We start from the raw sequence: 13279 nt of genomic DNA, 5'->3' as shown, positions 1-13279 counted from the left end.
CATCACACCTTTTTAGAGACCCACTTGAAAATTGCTGCGTTTAAATTCTGCCCCAAACTTGTTTTAGAATTCTTCCTTTCTGAATCCCAGCTGTATTCTGTTCAGTCCTAGGCTCTGCCCCTCTCAGCACGTTTGTCTTCTATTCACTGGGCTCCCCTGAAATGTTGTTTGTGCTTATTTTTAAGTTTTTTTTTTTTTTTTTTAATGTGTTTGTGCTTTGTCTTCCATATTAAAGTGGAAACTCTCTGGGTAGAGGTGGCCTTTAAACTTTATTGTCTTGAACTTTTTAAACTTAATTTTATCCAGTGCATTGCAGAGGGTGGCATTCATTAAATTTTGCAGACTGGTAGTAAAATAGAGGACTTGAGTCTTTAGGGCTCAGACTGACATTTTCAATGTGTACTCTTTGGTTATTTAGATCAGTGGATTCAAGCTGTATCATGCACAATGGTCTTTCAAGGAGCATTAAAAAATTCAGGCCCCCATGCTCTACGCATGTGATTCACTAGGTCTGAGGTGAGGCATAGGGAACCTTAATGTTAAGAGGTAAATTAGGTAGTTCTGCTGCCGGTGATCTGAGAACTACTCTTTGAGAAACAGTGGTTTATATATTAAGATACCGTTTCTATGGACTGTACTTAAAGAAGACTTTTCTGGCAGTAGGGATCTTGCTTCTAAGCAGAAGTGTAGGTTTGTTGTTGTTGTTGTTTTGTTTTGTTTATCTTTATTTTTATTTTTTGAGACGGAGTCTCGCTGTGTCACCAGGCTGGAGTGCAGTGGCACAATCTTGGCTCACTGCAACCTCTGCCTGCCGGGTTCAAGCAATTCTCCTGCCTCAGCCTCTCGTATAGCTGGGACTACAGGCGTGCGCCACCACACCCAGCTAATTTTTGTGTTTTTTAGTAGAGATGGGGTTTCACCATGTTGGCCAGGATGGTCTCAATCTCTTGACCTCGTGATCTGCCTGCCTCAGCCTCCCAAAGTGCTGGGATTACAGGTGCAAGCCACCATGCCTGGCCTGTTTTGTTTATTTTAGAAGAGAATGAGAGAAGAGTGGGAAATTTTGTTGGTAAAACATTTCTTTAAATTATCTTCTTAAATGGGTGGCATGGTCAGTTGGGTAATAGAAATATCTCATCAGAAAGAAACGGATAATGCATAAAATGATTTTATCGAACTGCAATGGTAGAAAATACCTATTCAGCCTTCACTCAGAGCTTGTTTGTCCTTATTTTAGGCTTAGTTTTAATAGGCTTGATGATCTGATTGGCTAGAGATTAGGAGCAGTATATGGAAGTCAAATATTGTCACTGGTAAAGGATGGCATATTGACTGCAAATGTAATCACTGACAGCCTGAAAGTGAAGAAGGAAATAGATAAACTATAAAAATCAGAAGCAAGATCTTAAAGATCAAAATATAGGCCACTGGAGGAAACAAGAGTGCAGGGGTAAGGAAATGTAAGCATCTCAGTAGCTTCAGAAGCTGTTACTGTGTTTCCCCCAATTTACAGTAGCTATTTGTTGATCTTTCTACTCAGAATCTAAGTTCTACTAGGGCTGAGACCATGCCTGCCCTATATGATACCGTTATCTCCAGGACTTAATGTTGTACTTGACTCATAGAAGAGGCTCCCTAAGTATTTTCCTAGTAAATGGAAATAAATAAATGAGTAGGTTTGCTATGGTGATCTATGTTTATGATAATGACCCTGAGATATTTCTGATTAAAAACAGAGGCAGTTGTTTTTTTTGCATTTTAGATATATGTAATCTCAAAAAATGTTGGTGTATAAAGCCTTATTAAACATGCCTAATATATATTCATTCATTCCTCAGTGACTTCCTCTCTAACACTGTTGCACTCTCCCCTGCCTAGTTTATATTTAAATTGTCTTAAAATCATGGGATCTAATTTTCAGATTATAAATACTCATATATGTAGATATATACTAAAATATTTTGAATCATCTGCCAATGTATACTATACCATTGCTATGTAAACACAGCATCTTTTAAGGTCTTGAAAAATGTTCAGATAGATTTTTGTCTATAGATAGTAGAAATCTGTGTATACCAATTTGAAGCTATCTCTTTCTGTATAGCTAATGCTTTTATAGTTAATTGTTCTTTAATAGATCATAATGATTTCCTTGGGTCATGATATATTTATTAAAATAGGTATTTCAGCATGCATTCTAATTAAGAAAATGCATGTTATGTGTTAGGCAGACACACAGGCTCCATATAGTAGAGACAATAACGTTTAGATACCTCTAAAATGATACACCTGCTCTTCAAGTGTTTCAGATTTGTATCCCTAAAATCTGCCCTTTAGTAGACTATTGTTAATTTAAAAAGGAAAGTTATTTTTGATATTCTATAAAACAGGTTAAATTATGCTTGGTTCCTTTGTACTTTGTTTCAAAACTGTGTTTTTAATTCGTTGTGTAGAATTCAGAATTTTTTTTTTTTTTTTTTTGAGAGGTGGTATCTTACAGAGTGGAGGAAAAGATGAGAGGAAGTCTTTTTCCATAGGTACATATTTGGTCTAAGGCAAAATTTTGAAATAGGGAAAAGTATGTTTTTGACAGTGACATCCTACCACTTAGCACCCTTCTCAACCCAGTCAACCTGAAGGCACCAAGTTATCCAAATTTAGTTCTTGGTCTTTGATTGCTATAGTCCATTCCAGTCTAAATCACTCCTTTAAACTTTTCTAGTTCCAAAGTCATCTGTATTTTCTTACCAATCAAAGGTCCCAGACAACAATTATTTGAGTACCTGTTCTGATTTTGGCAATGGGCTAGAAACTATATAGAAATAAATGTGAACCCTACATCATGTTCTCAGAGAGAATGCAATCTAATATTGTTAATGGCATGCATGACTAACTCATTTTACTGGAAAAGACAGAATATGCAAGAAAGAGGCATAAACCAGATGAAATGAAAGTTCAGAGAAAAAGACCAATTGCATGAACCAGGAAAGGTTTTTCTGGAAAATGTGGACCTTGAGGATTGGTTAACATCTTTAGAAGCAGCGATGGGTTGGAAGATGGACATATGTTACAAGTGAAAGTAGGAACACCACATATGGCTGCCCAAGAGTTGGATTTTGTAAAATCGTGAGGGCACCATTCAAATAGAGTATGATATAAATGGTGGCATGAGTGAAAGTCAGGAGATGGGAAATATACAAGGTTAGGATCTGAGAATCATAAGTAGGAAGGCCTGGACCATGTTGTGATGGAACTTGAATGAAAGAGTGAAGTTGTTTTGCCCTGTTCTTTAGGTTGTTGTGCTAAAAGTCCTTTCAGACCTCTCAAACTTTGAGTTTCTTTGATTTTCTGTAATTCAGTTGGTGAGAGGGCCGAGGAAGATTTTTGAGTAATGGAGTGGCTTGAAATTTCAGAAGATGAAAGATTAGTTAGAAATATATGGGGTGAAATAAATCGAAAAGTTATTAGACTTTAGATATGTTTAAAGTGGTTCTGCTCCTTTAAGGCCATCAAAGTACAATTGGAGTATACATCAAACCGATGCTCTAGGGGAGGTCACAAGAACAGACGTTTTTGGATTGGTCCTGAGCGCAGGTCCTCTCTGTTGAATTGCCCAGTGGACAGCCTGTTGATCACAGCTGTTTGTTTATGGGGTTTCACTCCCTTCTTGAGCTCCAGCTCCATGAATCAAGAGCCCCAAAAGGAGGCTTGTTAACAGGCTGCTGGAGTAGGGTAGAGGCAAAGTAGTGGGGCTCAAATTACAGAAGTGAAAAGGAAATTCATTCATTCATCAAACCTTTACTGAGTACGACTCAGGGTAAGCAATGGCTTTGTGTGCTTTGTGTATATTCACTATCTGGTACTGTTTTATTGCTTTGACCCTTTCTCCCCCCAAATTCTCTAAAAAGTTTTAGATTTCTTCACAACAGCTGAGACTCTCTAGGGGTAACAGTAAGACTACTGGTAGTGCTAGAAGGCGACAACCCGGGGAAAGCAGCAGCTGGTTTTATTTTTGGTTTTCGTCAGGTGGTTGTAAGTTGAGAAGTGCCTGTATTCAAACAATGTGATTTGGTAGTGTATACTGAACTCCCATAGAAATAATGGATGTAGTACAATCACAAGGATAGAAATGAACAATCTCCAACATCATATGCTAGATAGTAAACTTTTTAAGCACTTGGGCATGGATTAATAGCTTAAAGAGTATGAATATGCTACGGACCATTCACAGTTCCATTTCATGTAAGATGTAGGTCTTGCTTTGGTTACAGAGATCTGGCCATTGGTGAACTCTCCTGTGGAATAGTCATTGTTTTATGGTAGGTACTGGTTGATGCATTTGGGAGATTTAATTTTGGAGCTGACTAGCTTGCTGTAATTTATTTGTTCTTGTCAAGTTTTTAATTTATCACACAAGCAATATTATATCACCAATAAAGAAAAGATGCATAACTATCTCATAGGCTTTTATAATGTGTCAACTTGATTTTTAGAATTTTTCCTTGTATATTCTTTGATCTTTGCCCACATTCATACACTTGAAATAGTTATAATCATGATATTGATACAATCCTTACTTTCAAAATCATTTTTATAAACACTTTCATTTTGCATATTACCATATTCTAATTTTAATGGCTGCATATTTTTGATCTAATTTAATGGTGACAATTTTCTAAAAATCCCCTTATTGCTGAATATTCATTTTTTTTTCTTTTGGGGTTGTTTTTCAAAGGGAATGAATATTTTTTATCATACATGGTCCTCATTTTCAAATTGCTTCCCATTTTTATCATGATTGTGCCAAAGTAAAAATTTTGACTGCGTTGTTGTTTTGGTTTGCATTTTAATAATAATTAAAGAGGTTTCTTTATTTGTTACATTTCTTTGTCTGAATTGACTTGGCATATCTTTTCTAATTTATTTCTTAGTTATTTTTTGAAAAGTAAGTTTCTATGAGCTTTTTATATATTTTAAATATTCTTTTTACCTTATATCTACTTGGTTCTACTATTTCTCAATGTGATTTAATTCTCGTTTTGTTATTTTATACATTTAAATGATATTAGCTTTATCTAATCTAGATTATCTGTTTCTGGTTAGTTTTTCATGAATATCTTCAAAGTTATTTAAAAATTACAGTGATAAAGATAGTGTTGTTCTCTGATTATTGTTATTATTAATTTTTTTTTGAGACAGAGTCTCACTCTGTCAACTAGGCTGGAGTGCAATGGTGCCATCTCAGCTTACTGCAACCTCCGCCTTCCCTGGTTAAAGCAGTTCTCCTGCCTCAGCCTCCCAAGTAGGTGGGATTACAGGCATGTGCCACCACGCCCAGCTAATTTTTGTGTTTTTAGTAGAGATGGGGTTTTGCCACGTTGGCCAGGTTGGTCTCGAACTCCTGACTTCCAGTGGTCCGCCCCCGCCTCGGCCTCCCAAAGGGCTAGGATTATAGGCATGAGCCACCGCGCCCGGACTGATTATCATTTTTTATGTTGCTTCTTGGTCTACTGTCAAGTGGCTTGGATTCTTACGGACTTGTATATTCTAAAACCATGACCATGGTGGGGGGAATTAACAGTTTGAACCATTAATAGTTAAAGGGTCTATTATGTCATATAATTTTTTCAGATTAAATGTAGATTTATAGATTGATAAATTAGACAGTAAATGAAAACTATATGCAGGAATTTCTGAGTACAGTGAATCTGGCTAGTAAATTAAGAATTGTATTTAACCTCAGGTTTTAAAAACAAAAATACTTATATTTATTAAACACTTGAAAAACACTCCATGTTTGGAAATTATTTTTTTCCATGAGCTTTTGAGCATTTATAACACTACTTTCCAGTGTCTTGCTTTTAAAATGTAAGTAATAGTACATTTTTAAATGTGAGCTCAACTCACCGGTCGTTTGCAGAAATCATTTTAGTGGGCCCCCGTATTGATTACCTAAATCATACCTTGTTGCTTTTCTTTTTCTGAGGCTCAGATCTTATTGTGTAAACAGGATGCACTTTTGGAATTTATAGTGCATTTCAAGATTTTCTTTATATTGGTTTAATTGATCTTATAATTATTTTAAAATAACCTAAGTTATCCGGTAATAGTTTATTGGTAGATGGTTGAGCAGTATCTTTCTTAACTCTTATTTAGAGATGGGAATTCAATATGTCTTCCAATATTTCATACAATGGAGGAAGAATTTAAAAAGTGAATGAAAGGTTGTTTTCCCTTAGTTTAAAAAGATAAATTGTAATATCCAAAATATTATAAAGTAAGTGGGCAACCCAAATCATCAAGATAGTTAAGAAAATATAATTAAGTCGGTTTTAACAAATCTTAAAAGGAGAGGAGTCATACTTGTTAGGACAAGCTTATGCTAATGACGTATCAGCCTGTGTTATCCCAGGTCAATAGATATGAAAACCGCTGTTTACCCAGGGTTACTTAACTGATAATAATAGTGTGAGGATAACAAATTGAACTGATACAAGTAGAAAGGCTAAGAGTGATCTTCGGGATAAATGAAAACAAATGGATAATAAGCTGATCTTGCCGAGTAATATAGGTTATGGTGTTATGCTTTAAAATATCAGTATTAATAGAAATATTCTTGTGTTCCTTTGTTCTTTTGAAGGGTAAAAAGGGCTGTTTATCTTTTTTTGATCATGTCATCAGTTTCATTGGGTTGCCTTATTTTCATTCAGAAAGAGTATGGACTAATATCCATATTGAATTATGATTTAGACTTGAGTGTACTGGTAGGAAATTTACCAGTTGTGTGTGTGCAATAGTGCTTGGAATGAAATGTCACATTCACCTCAGATACTGCACCTACTGTGTTTTCTCATAGGCTTAATTTTGCCTTTTCAAGTTTGAAGTCCTGTTGTTCAACATGAACAACAGCTTTACAAGGAAATATGTAATTTACATTCTTAAAGGAAAGTATATGTGACACTGTAACCTTTTTACTCTAGCATTGTTTTCAAAATGTTAATTACTAATTTTTCCAGAAATGATTTTTAAAGATAAATGCATAAAAGAGATGGGTAAATAATATTTGGGGATGATAAGTGTGACAAGTGGGGAACAAAAGTAGAATGTGTGTCCTCAAATTCATCTTTGTAATTTCCCACTTTTTCATTTGGAGGTACTTGCCAAATATGAGTTGAAATTCAGACAGGCTGAATTGGGTTTTTAAGTCTAAAAATGACTAGAAATTTGGGTTTAATATTGCTATAAAGTTTTGTGTTTAGTCTGAGGTAAGTGAGCCTGCTGCATCTCAGTCACTTCCTGCCCCCTCCATATTCCTCAGTGCATAGCTGTGTTCCATCTCTGTGTATATAGTGCAAAATGATCTGTCACTGTTAGGACACTTCTGGTGGAAAAGGTTTTCAGAGATTTATTTAAAGTATCAAATTGCTACTAAGATGGAATTTTTTTTTTTTTTTGCTTTGGTGCAATCATTTACTTTGTTTTGGTGCAATCATTAGCAATAAAGCAAGAATGAAATGGATGAGAGAAATGAATATCGTAGACTCTAAGAAGACATCCTTGTTGATAACACTCTTTAAAAAGGAGTCCAAGAGAGCACCACCATAGTGGTGATTTCACCTTTTTGTTTTGTTTTGTTTTGTTTTGTTTTGTTAACCTTGATATCAGAATTAGTGTGTGAATTAATGGGAACCACCTGAGTCATTTTTTTTCTGCAATTTTGTACTGGTATATATGCATATATGGTACTGGTACATTAATTTATGGGGTCGAGCAGGAATGCATAATGCATTAGTATTATAACATAGTTATAACATTAATATTTTGTGGATTCTTCAATACATAGCAATTAAAACAAAATGATTGTACTCCAAGTACAGAAATCAGGGAATAGTTTCAATAGAATTTCAACTTAAGAGATATTTACTTACATATTGAGAGTCCATCAAAGTGAAGTCCAAGTCCAGGACACTGTATAAGTGAAGTACTATGTTTATTTCAGAGTTTCTTAAATTTATGCTTACTAACTGGCATAGATAAGAAGGGAAATGGTGGTTTAAAGTGTACATTCAGTCAACAGCAAGGGCTGAACTATTGAAAATGTTGTGTTCTGTGTCCAGAAAACATTTTATTTTCACATAATTGTTTAAGTGTCTCCAATGAACATTTACAATATTTATGGGGGTATAGTGCTTGTGGTTCAGTTAGCTCAGTCTTAAGTTCTGTGCCTGGGTAATGGTGTGTTGTTTAGCAGTAATTCTGAAATTAATTATAATAAAGGAGAAAACACCGAGAAAAATATCTGTTTACTGCTCCTAGTTTTACAACAAGGGAACGCTGTTAGGAGTTCCAAAGTAGCGTTAGTAGTTCAGTGTTGAGATATTTTGTCTCCTCACCCCCCTGTCTCCAACATCCTGTTTCATCACAAATGTTTATCATTTTACTCATTGGTTCTCCACCCGTCTTGTGGGCTGCTGTGGTTGCTGTCACCCAGCCAAGAGGCTGGGGAATGCCTGTCCACAAGCAGTAAGGGGCATCTGGCTAGGGTGCTCAGAAGTTCCTGAGCATTGTAGTATTAGCATTGTGAGGCCATTGAGATAGGGAGAGAACAAGCCTATTTAAATAGCTGCCAGAACAATCAATACAAACACCATTGTTGCTAGTCATAGTGGAAATATACGCACTGTCTTTAGCAAAGAAAAAACTGAAGTGTACACCATTTGAAGATGTCATACTGAGGTGTTCTGAAAGCATCAAAAGAGAAGAAGAAAAATTCCTATCTAAACAATATTACTATCTTAAAAAGGCTATTCTATTTGAGTGGTTGTTAACTGTTTTAAAGAATGGTTTGGTTTGCCTGAGAAGTTTATTTGGTATTAATTAGCTACTCACTTTAAAAATATTTAATATGACACAAGATACAATATGATAGTACCATGGCACAGTCTACTTGTTTCAGATGGAATTGACATTTTGGAAGAGTATGGGCCAGGAATTTTGTAGTCTGGGCTTATGGGTTTGGGGGCAGAATACCACCAGGCGAGGTTCCCATCTCATCACATTATGTTAGGAATTGTGTCACATCAACATGCCTTATCACTGGTAATATTAACTTTGATCACTTGGTTATGGTAGACTCTGCCAGGTTTTTCCATTGTAAAGTTACTGCTTTTTCTCTCTCTGTATTCTATTCTTTGGAAGTCAGCCCACACCTAAGGGGAGAAGAATTAAGCTTTATCTTTGAAGGGAGGAAATATCTACACATTTTATTGATTGATTGATTGACTTTGGTGTGGACTCATGGATATTTATTTTATTATTTGGGTTATCATCTAGTGCCATCACTATTTTATTCCTCATAAACTATTTTCTAATTCTTAAGATTTCATTTTGCAGAGCACTCTAGCACTAATATTGTGCGTAGCTTAGTGCAACATTTTATCCACCTGTTTTGCCTCTTCCTCCTCCGCATGTTTTCACTCTCATTTTTCAAACCGATAGATTCAGTTTTGCTGTTCTGGTTAAGACGAAGGTCATTTTCGTAGTCAAGTTGTAATGCATGCACTGTGGGAGGAGAAGTCATAATACAAAACTTCTTGTCGGCAGATTGGCGAATTTACCTGAGACATTGAGGCTCAAGATTATGAGAATGTGTGATAGGACCAAAAGCATATTTCCAGGTAGGAAATCAAAATTGTTTTATTTAACTCCTTTGCATTTGATTTTGCAGAAGTCAAATCACTGATTTCTTAGGAGATACAAAATCTGAAAAGGAGGGGCAGCATAGACATTGAGGTTGTGCTAGGAAATTACTTTGTTTTTCTTTCATTTGATTATTTTATTTGATTTCCAAACAATAGGGTAGTAGCTAAGCTTTGAAACAAGATCTGAGAGGAACTTGCAGAAGCATATCTATGTTTGCAAAAGTGTTCTAGATATGATTTTGATTCTTGAAACCTATTTGAAAAATAGTAATCAGAATATAAATAATCTTTAGGTTTATCATATCAGAGAAAATATTTACTGGTTATGCGACGTTTTATGTGTTTCACAGCGATTTGTACTTTGCATTTCTCATAAACTCCCCTAGATGTGATAAGGTCACAAATTTTCTCTGTTAAAAAGGGCAGGAGTGGGGAAAACTCACACATCATGTATGCACTCAAGTTTTGACATATTGATTTACAAAGAAACGAATCAGTTTGCTAGCAGCTTCTATGAGGTAATTTTATAAGGAGTCAAAAAATATAAATAGAGTTCACGCAGAATATGAAGATGAGCAACCGAAAATCTGAAATAAAAGTGGAGTTAATATTATGCAGTGATTCTTACCTCTGCTGTTAGAAGTATAAAAGCACTGTGATCCTTCCATCTAAACTACAGAGGTTTCAGCTCCATGGCAACACGAAGAACCTATTCTGTCAGAGGGTGTGTATACACAACTGCATTCAAAGCACGGGGCTGGGAGTGAGTTTGGGGGGAAAAACCTCAACCCTCCAAGACTTGCCCACGCATTTTTATGTGTGTATTATAATAAGGTCTTTGTGCAAGGAGGCCTGATAGAAGTTCACATCAGCTGCACTCTGGTCTTTTACATGATCCAGCCGCCATCACCCACCTCCCTTCTCTCTCCAGAAAGGAAGCCAGAAGAGGCAATTAAAGAATGAGACTGCAAGAAAAATGCTCTTCTCCCTCTCTCTTCTTGGAATGTCAACATAGTTATTGCTTTTCTGTGTGTCTCAGGGGGGCACTTGGCTGCTTCTTTCCACAGTCTTATTCCAGGGAGAGCTGTTTAATTGTAGCCTTCATGTAGAGTAGGCGCTGGCAAGAGCCGTAGTCAGCTTTCTTCTCTGTGCAAGGAGTACTTTCGGTAGGTCATCTGATGTCCTGCCTTGTACTTAAATACCGTGTGGCCCAGGGTGGTGAGGTGGCGTGGAGTGATTGGTGAAGTGGGTATTCCTGCCTACAGTTTCTCAGCCCCTCACTCAACTCTCAGACGTCAAGTTTCTTCTCTCACTGTGCTTTGCAGCCATACTCATCTTTGTCAATTTCCCCAGTCCTTTGTTTAGTTTCTTCATTCAAAAGTGACAGCATCACCACTTGACTATTGATTTGCCCACGTTCCTGTCCTGCATCTTAGAAATGAGAGCACAATCTGAAAAACGTTTATTTTTGCTCTGTTCCACTTTAGCCAATCCAGGAGATACATGGAATATTTTGCTCTATCCTGAGAATCATCTCTATTAAGGTTTAGACCTTATATTAAGGTTTATTGTTAACAACATTATATTAAGGTTTAGACCTTATATTAAGGTTTATTAAGGTTTAGACCTTAATAGATTTCTCTCCACTAAGAATCATCTCTATTAAGGTTTAGACCATTTTTATTTCACCAAAAACTTGAGGTTGAGTATCAGTGATTCTCTCCACTAGGTTCAGAGACTAGGGATCCAGGAAATAGGCTATTCAATACAGATCTTCACCCTTTTCCTTTCACCTCTGTACTTAACCCCTGCCCAGGATCAGAGATGGCTGCAGTGGTGGTAGGAGAAGATTATTGATGAGAGGCCTGGGAGAGGAGGATGCTATGTTCCTGCAGACACTTACACAACAGCTAAATGTTGTTTTCAGCCTTACACTTTGAGCTGCACTCTCGTAGAGTTTACAAAGATAAATGATCTATTCTTGCCTCATTGTTTCTGCCTGGTTCATTCTCTTGGGATTTGCTTTTAAAATAAATTATTTGCAACTAAGATTATATGTACACATACAATTGGTTTCATTTACTAATTCACTTGTTCAAGTATTGTTGACTATCGCGTGTGGGCCTGAGCATGCAATAAAGAGCAGACCTGTGTCCCCAAGGAGCTAATGGTCTAGAAGTGAAGGCTGCAGTCTGTAAAAAAACTGCAATACATTATGAAAGGGCTGTAAGAGAAGGATGCACAAAGCTTAGCTGTGACATGAAAGCAATGCAGCAGCTTTACTTGAGAGGCTTGACAGAGGACTAAGTGCTTGAGCTGCCTCTTGCAGGATGGGTGGGAATTTGCCTGGTAGACAGCATGGGAAAGGGCATTCCAGGAAGATAAAGCCTTAGCAAAAAAGGATCCAGAGACATGGAAACCGAGAGATGCATTTGTGAGCAGTAAATCTTCACATGGCAGGATTACAAAGTGGGAGGAGGAGTAGAGTCACAAAGGAAGGATCTGGAGAGCTTGGCCACGACCAGGTCAAGGAGGGTATGCCATGCTGCTATGTTTGAACTCTGTCCTGCAGGCAAGACGGGGGACATATTCCGATTAGCATTTTACAAATATCTCTCAGGCAGCATCACAAGAATGATACAGAGGAAGCCAAGCCTGGATTTGGGAGACATGGTGTGCAGACAATTACAGTAATATTCAAGCGAAAAAAACAATGAAAGCCTGAATTAATGCTGCGATATTTAGAATAGTGAGCACAGGATGGACTGTCAAGCTTAGCACACAGTACTTAGTGGCTGAGTCAGTGTGAAGGGTGAGGGAAATTGAAGGCAATTCCCAGGACTGCAGCTTGGGTGATAAAGTGGGTAGTGATGATATTGCTCAGGATAAGGAAGATGAGCAGGCCTTTGAGAAAAGTAGTGACCTACATTTCATTTTTTAATTTTAATTTTAATTCATTTATTTATTGAGATGGAGTTTCACTCTGTCGCCCAGGCTGGAGTGCAGTAGTGTGACCTCACTGCAACCTCCACCTCCTGAGATCAAGTGGTTCTCCTGCCTCAGCCTCCTGAGTAGCTGGGATGACAGGCGCACACCACCACACCTGGCTAATTTTTGTATTTTTAGTAGAGATGGGGTTTTGCCATGTTGGCCAGGCTGGTCTTGAACTCCTGACCTCAGGTGATTCGCTCGCCTCGGCCTCCCAAAATGTTGGGATTACAGATGTGAGCCACTGCGCGCGGCCTGTGTGACCTACATTTTAGATTTATTGTATCTGTGGTCATGTGTGGTCTGTGGAAAGATCCTTGGCTTTGGGATAAGAAAGACCTGAGTTTCAATTTTACTTCTCCAGTTTATCACCTGTGCATTCTTAGGTAAACCTCTGGGATCCTTGATTTCCTAGTCTGTAAAGTGAGGGTAATAATTACTAACATGCAGGCTGTTTGTGATAGGTAAAGCTCCAGACTCAAAGCCAGTTCCAAATAAAGGGTAGGTTGTTATCACTGCAGTGTCTATAGGCAGAGATCAAGACCTGGAGCCCAGGGAAGAGGCTGAAAATGCAGACTTCAGCATCAAGA

General features: G+C 37.2%; 1 protein-coding gene across 13 annotated transcripts in view; it reads left to right on the top strand.

Moving 5' to 3' along the window:
• The window catches only part of HIVEP2 (HIVEP zinc finger 2), a 194825-nt gene that overhangs the window by 35165 nt on the left and 146381 nt on the right, over positions 1 to 13279 (top strand). For 2 of the 13 annotated variants that reach the window (XM_063605484.1, XM_063605488.1), the window contains one exon: positions 9604 to 9677. The exons of the other annotated variants lie outside the window; for them this stretch is intronic. The gene's annotated coding sequence lies outside the window, so the exon portion shown is untranslated. Of the gene's footprint in view, positions 1 to 9603; positions 9678 to 13279 lie in introns of those variants that run through there. 13 annotated transcript variants of the gene reach the window in all.

This window comes from Pan paniscus, chromosome 5 (assembly GCF_029289425.2).
Source record: "Pan paniscus chromosome 5, NHGRI_mPanPan1-v2.0_pri, whole genome shotgun sequence".
In the NCBI taxonomy this organism is placed as follows: Eukaryota; Metazoa; Chordata; class Mammalia; order Primates; family Hominidae; genus Pan; species Pan paniscus.
The sequence above is the reverse complement of the archived record's forward strand: the minus strand, read 5'-3'. Positions and strand labels throughout refer to the sequence as shown.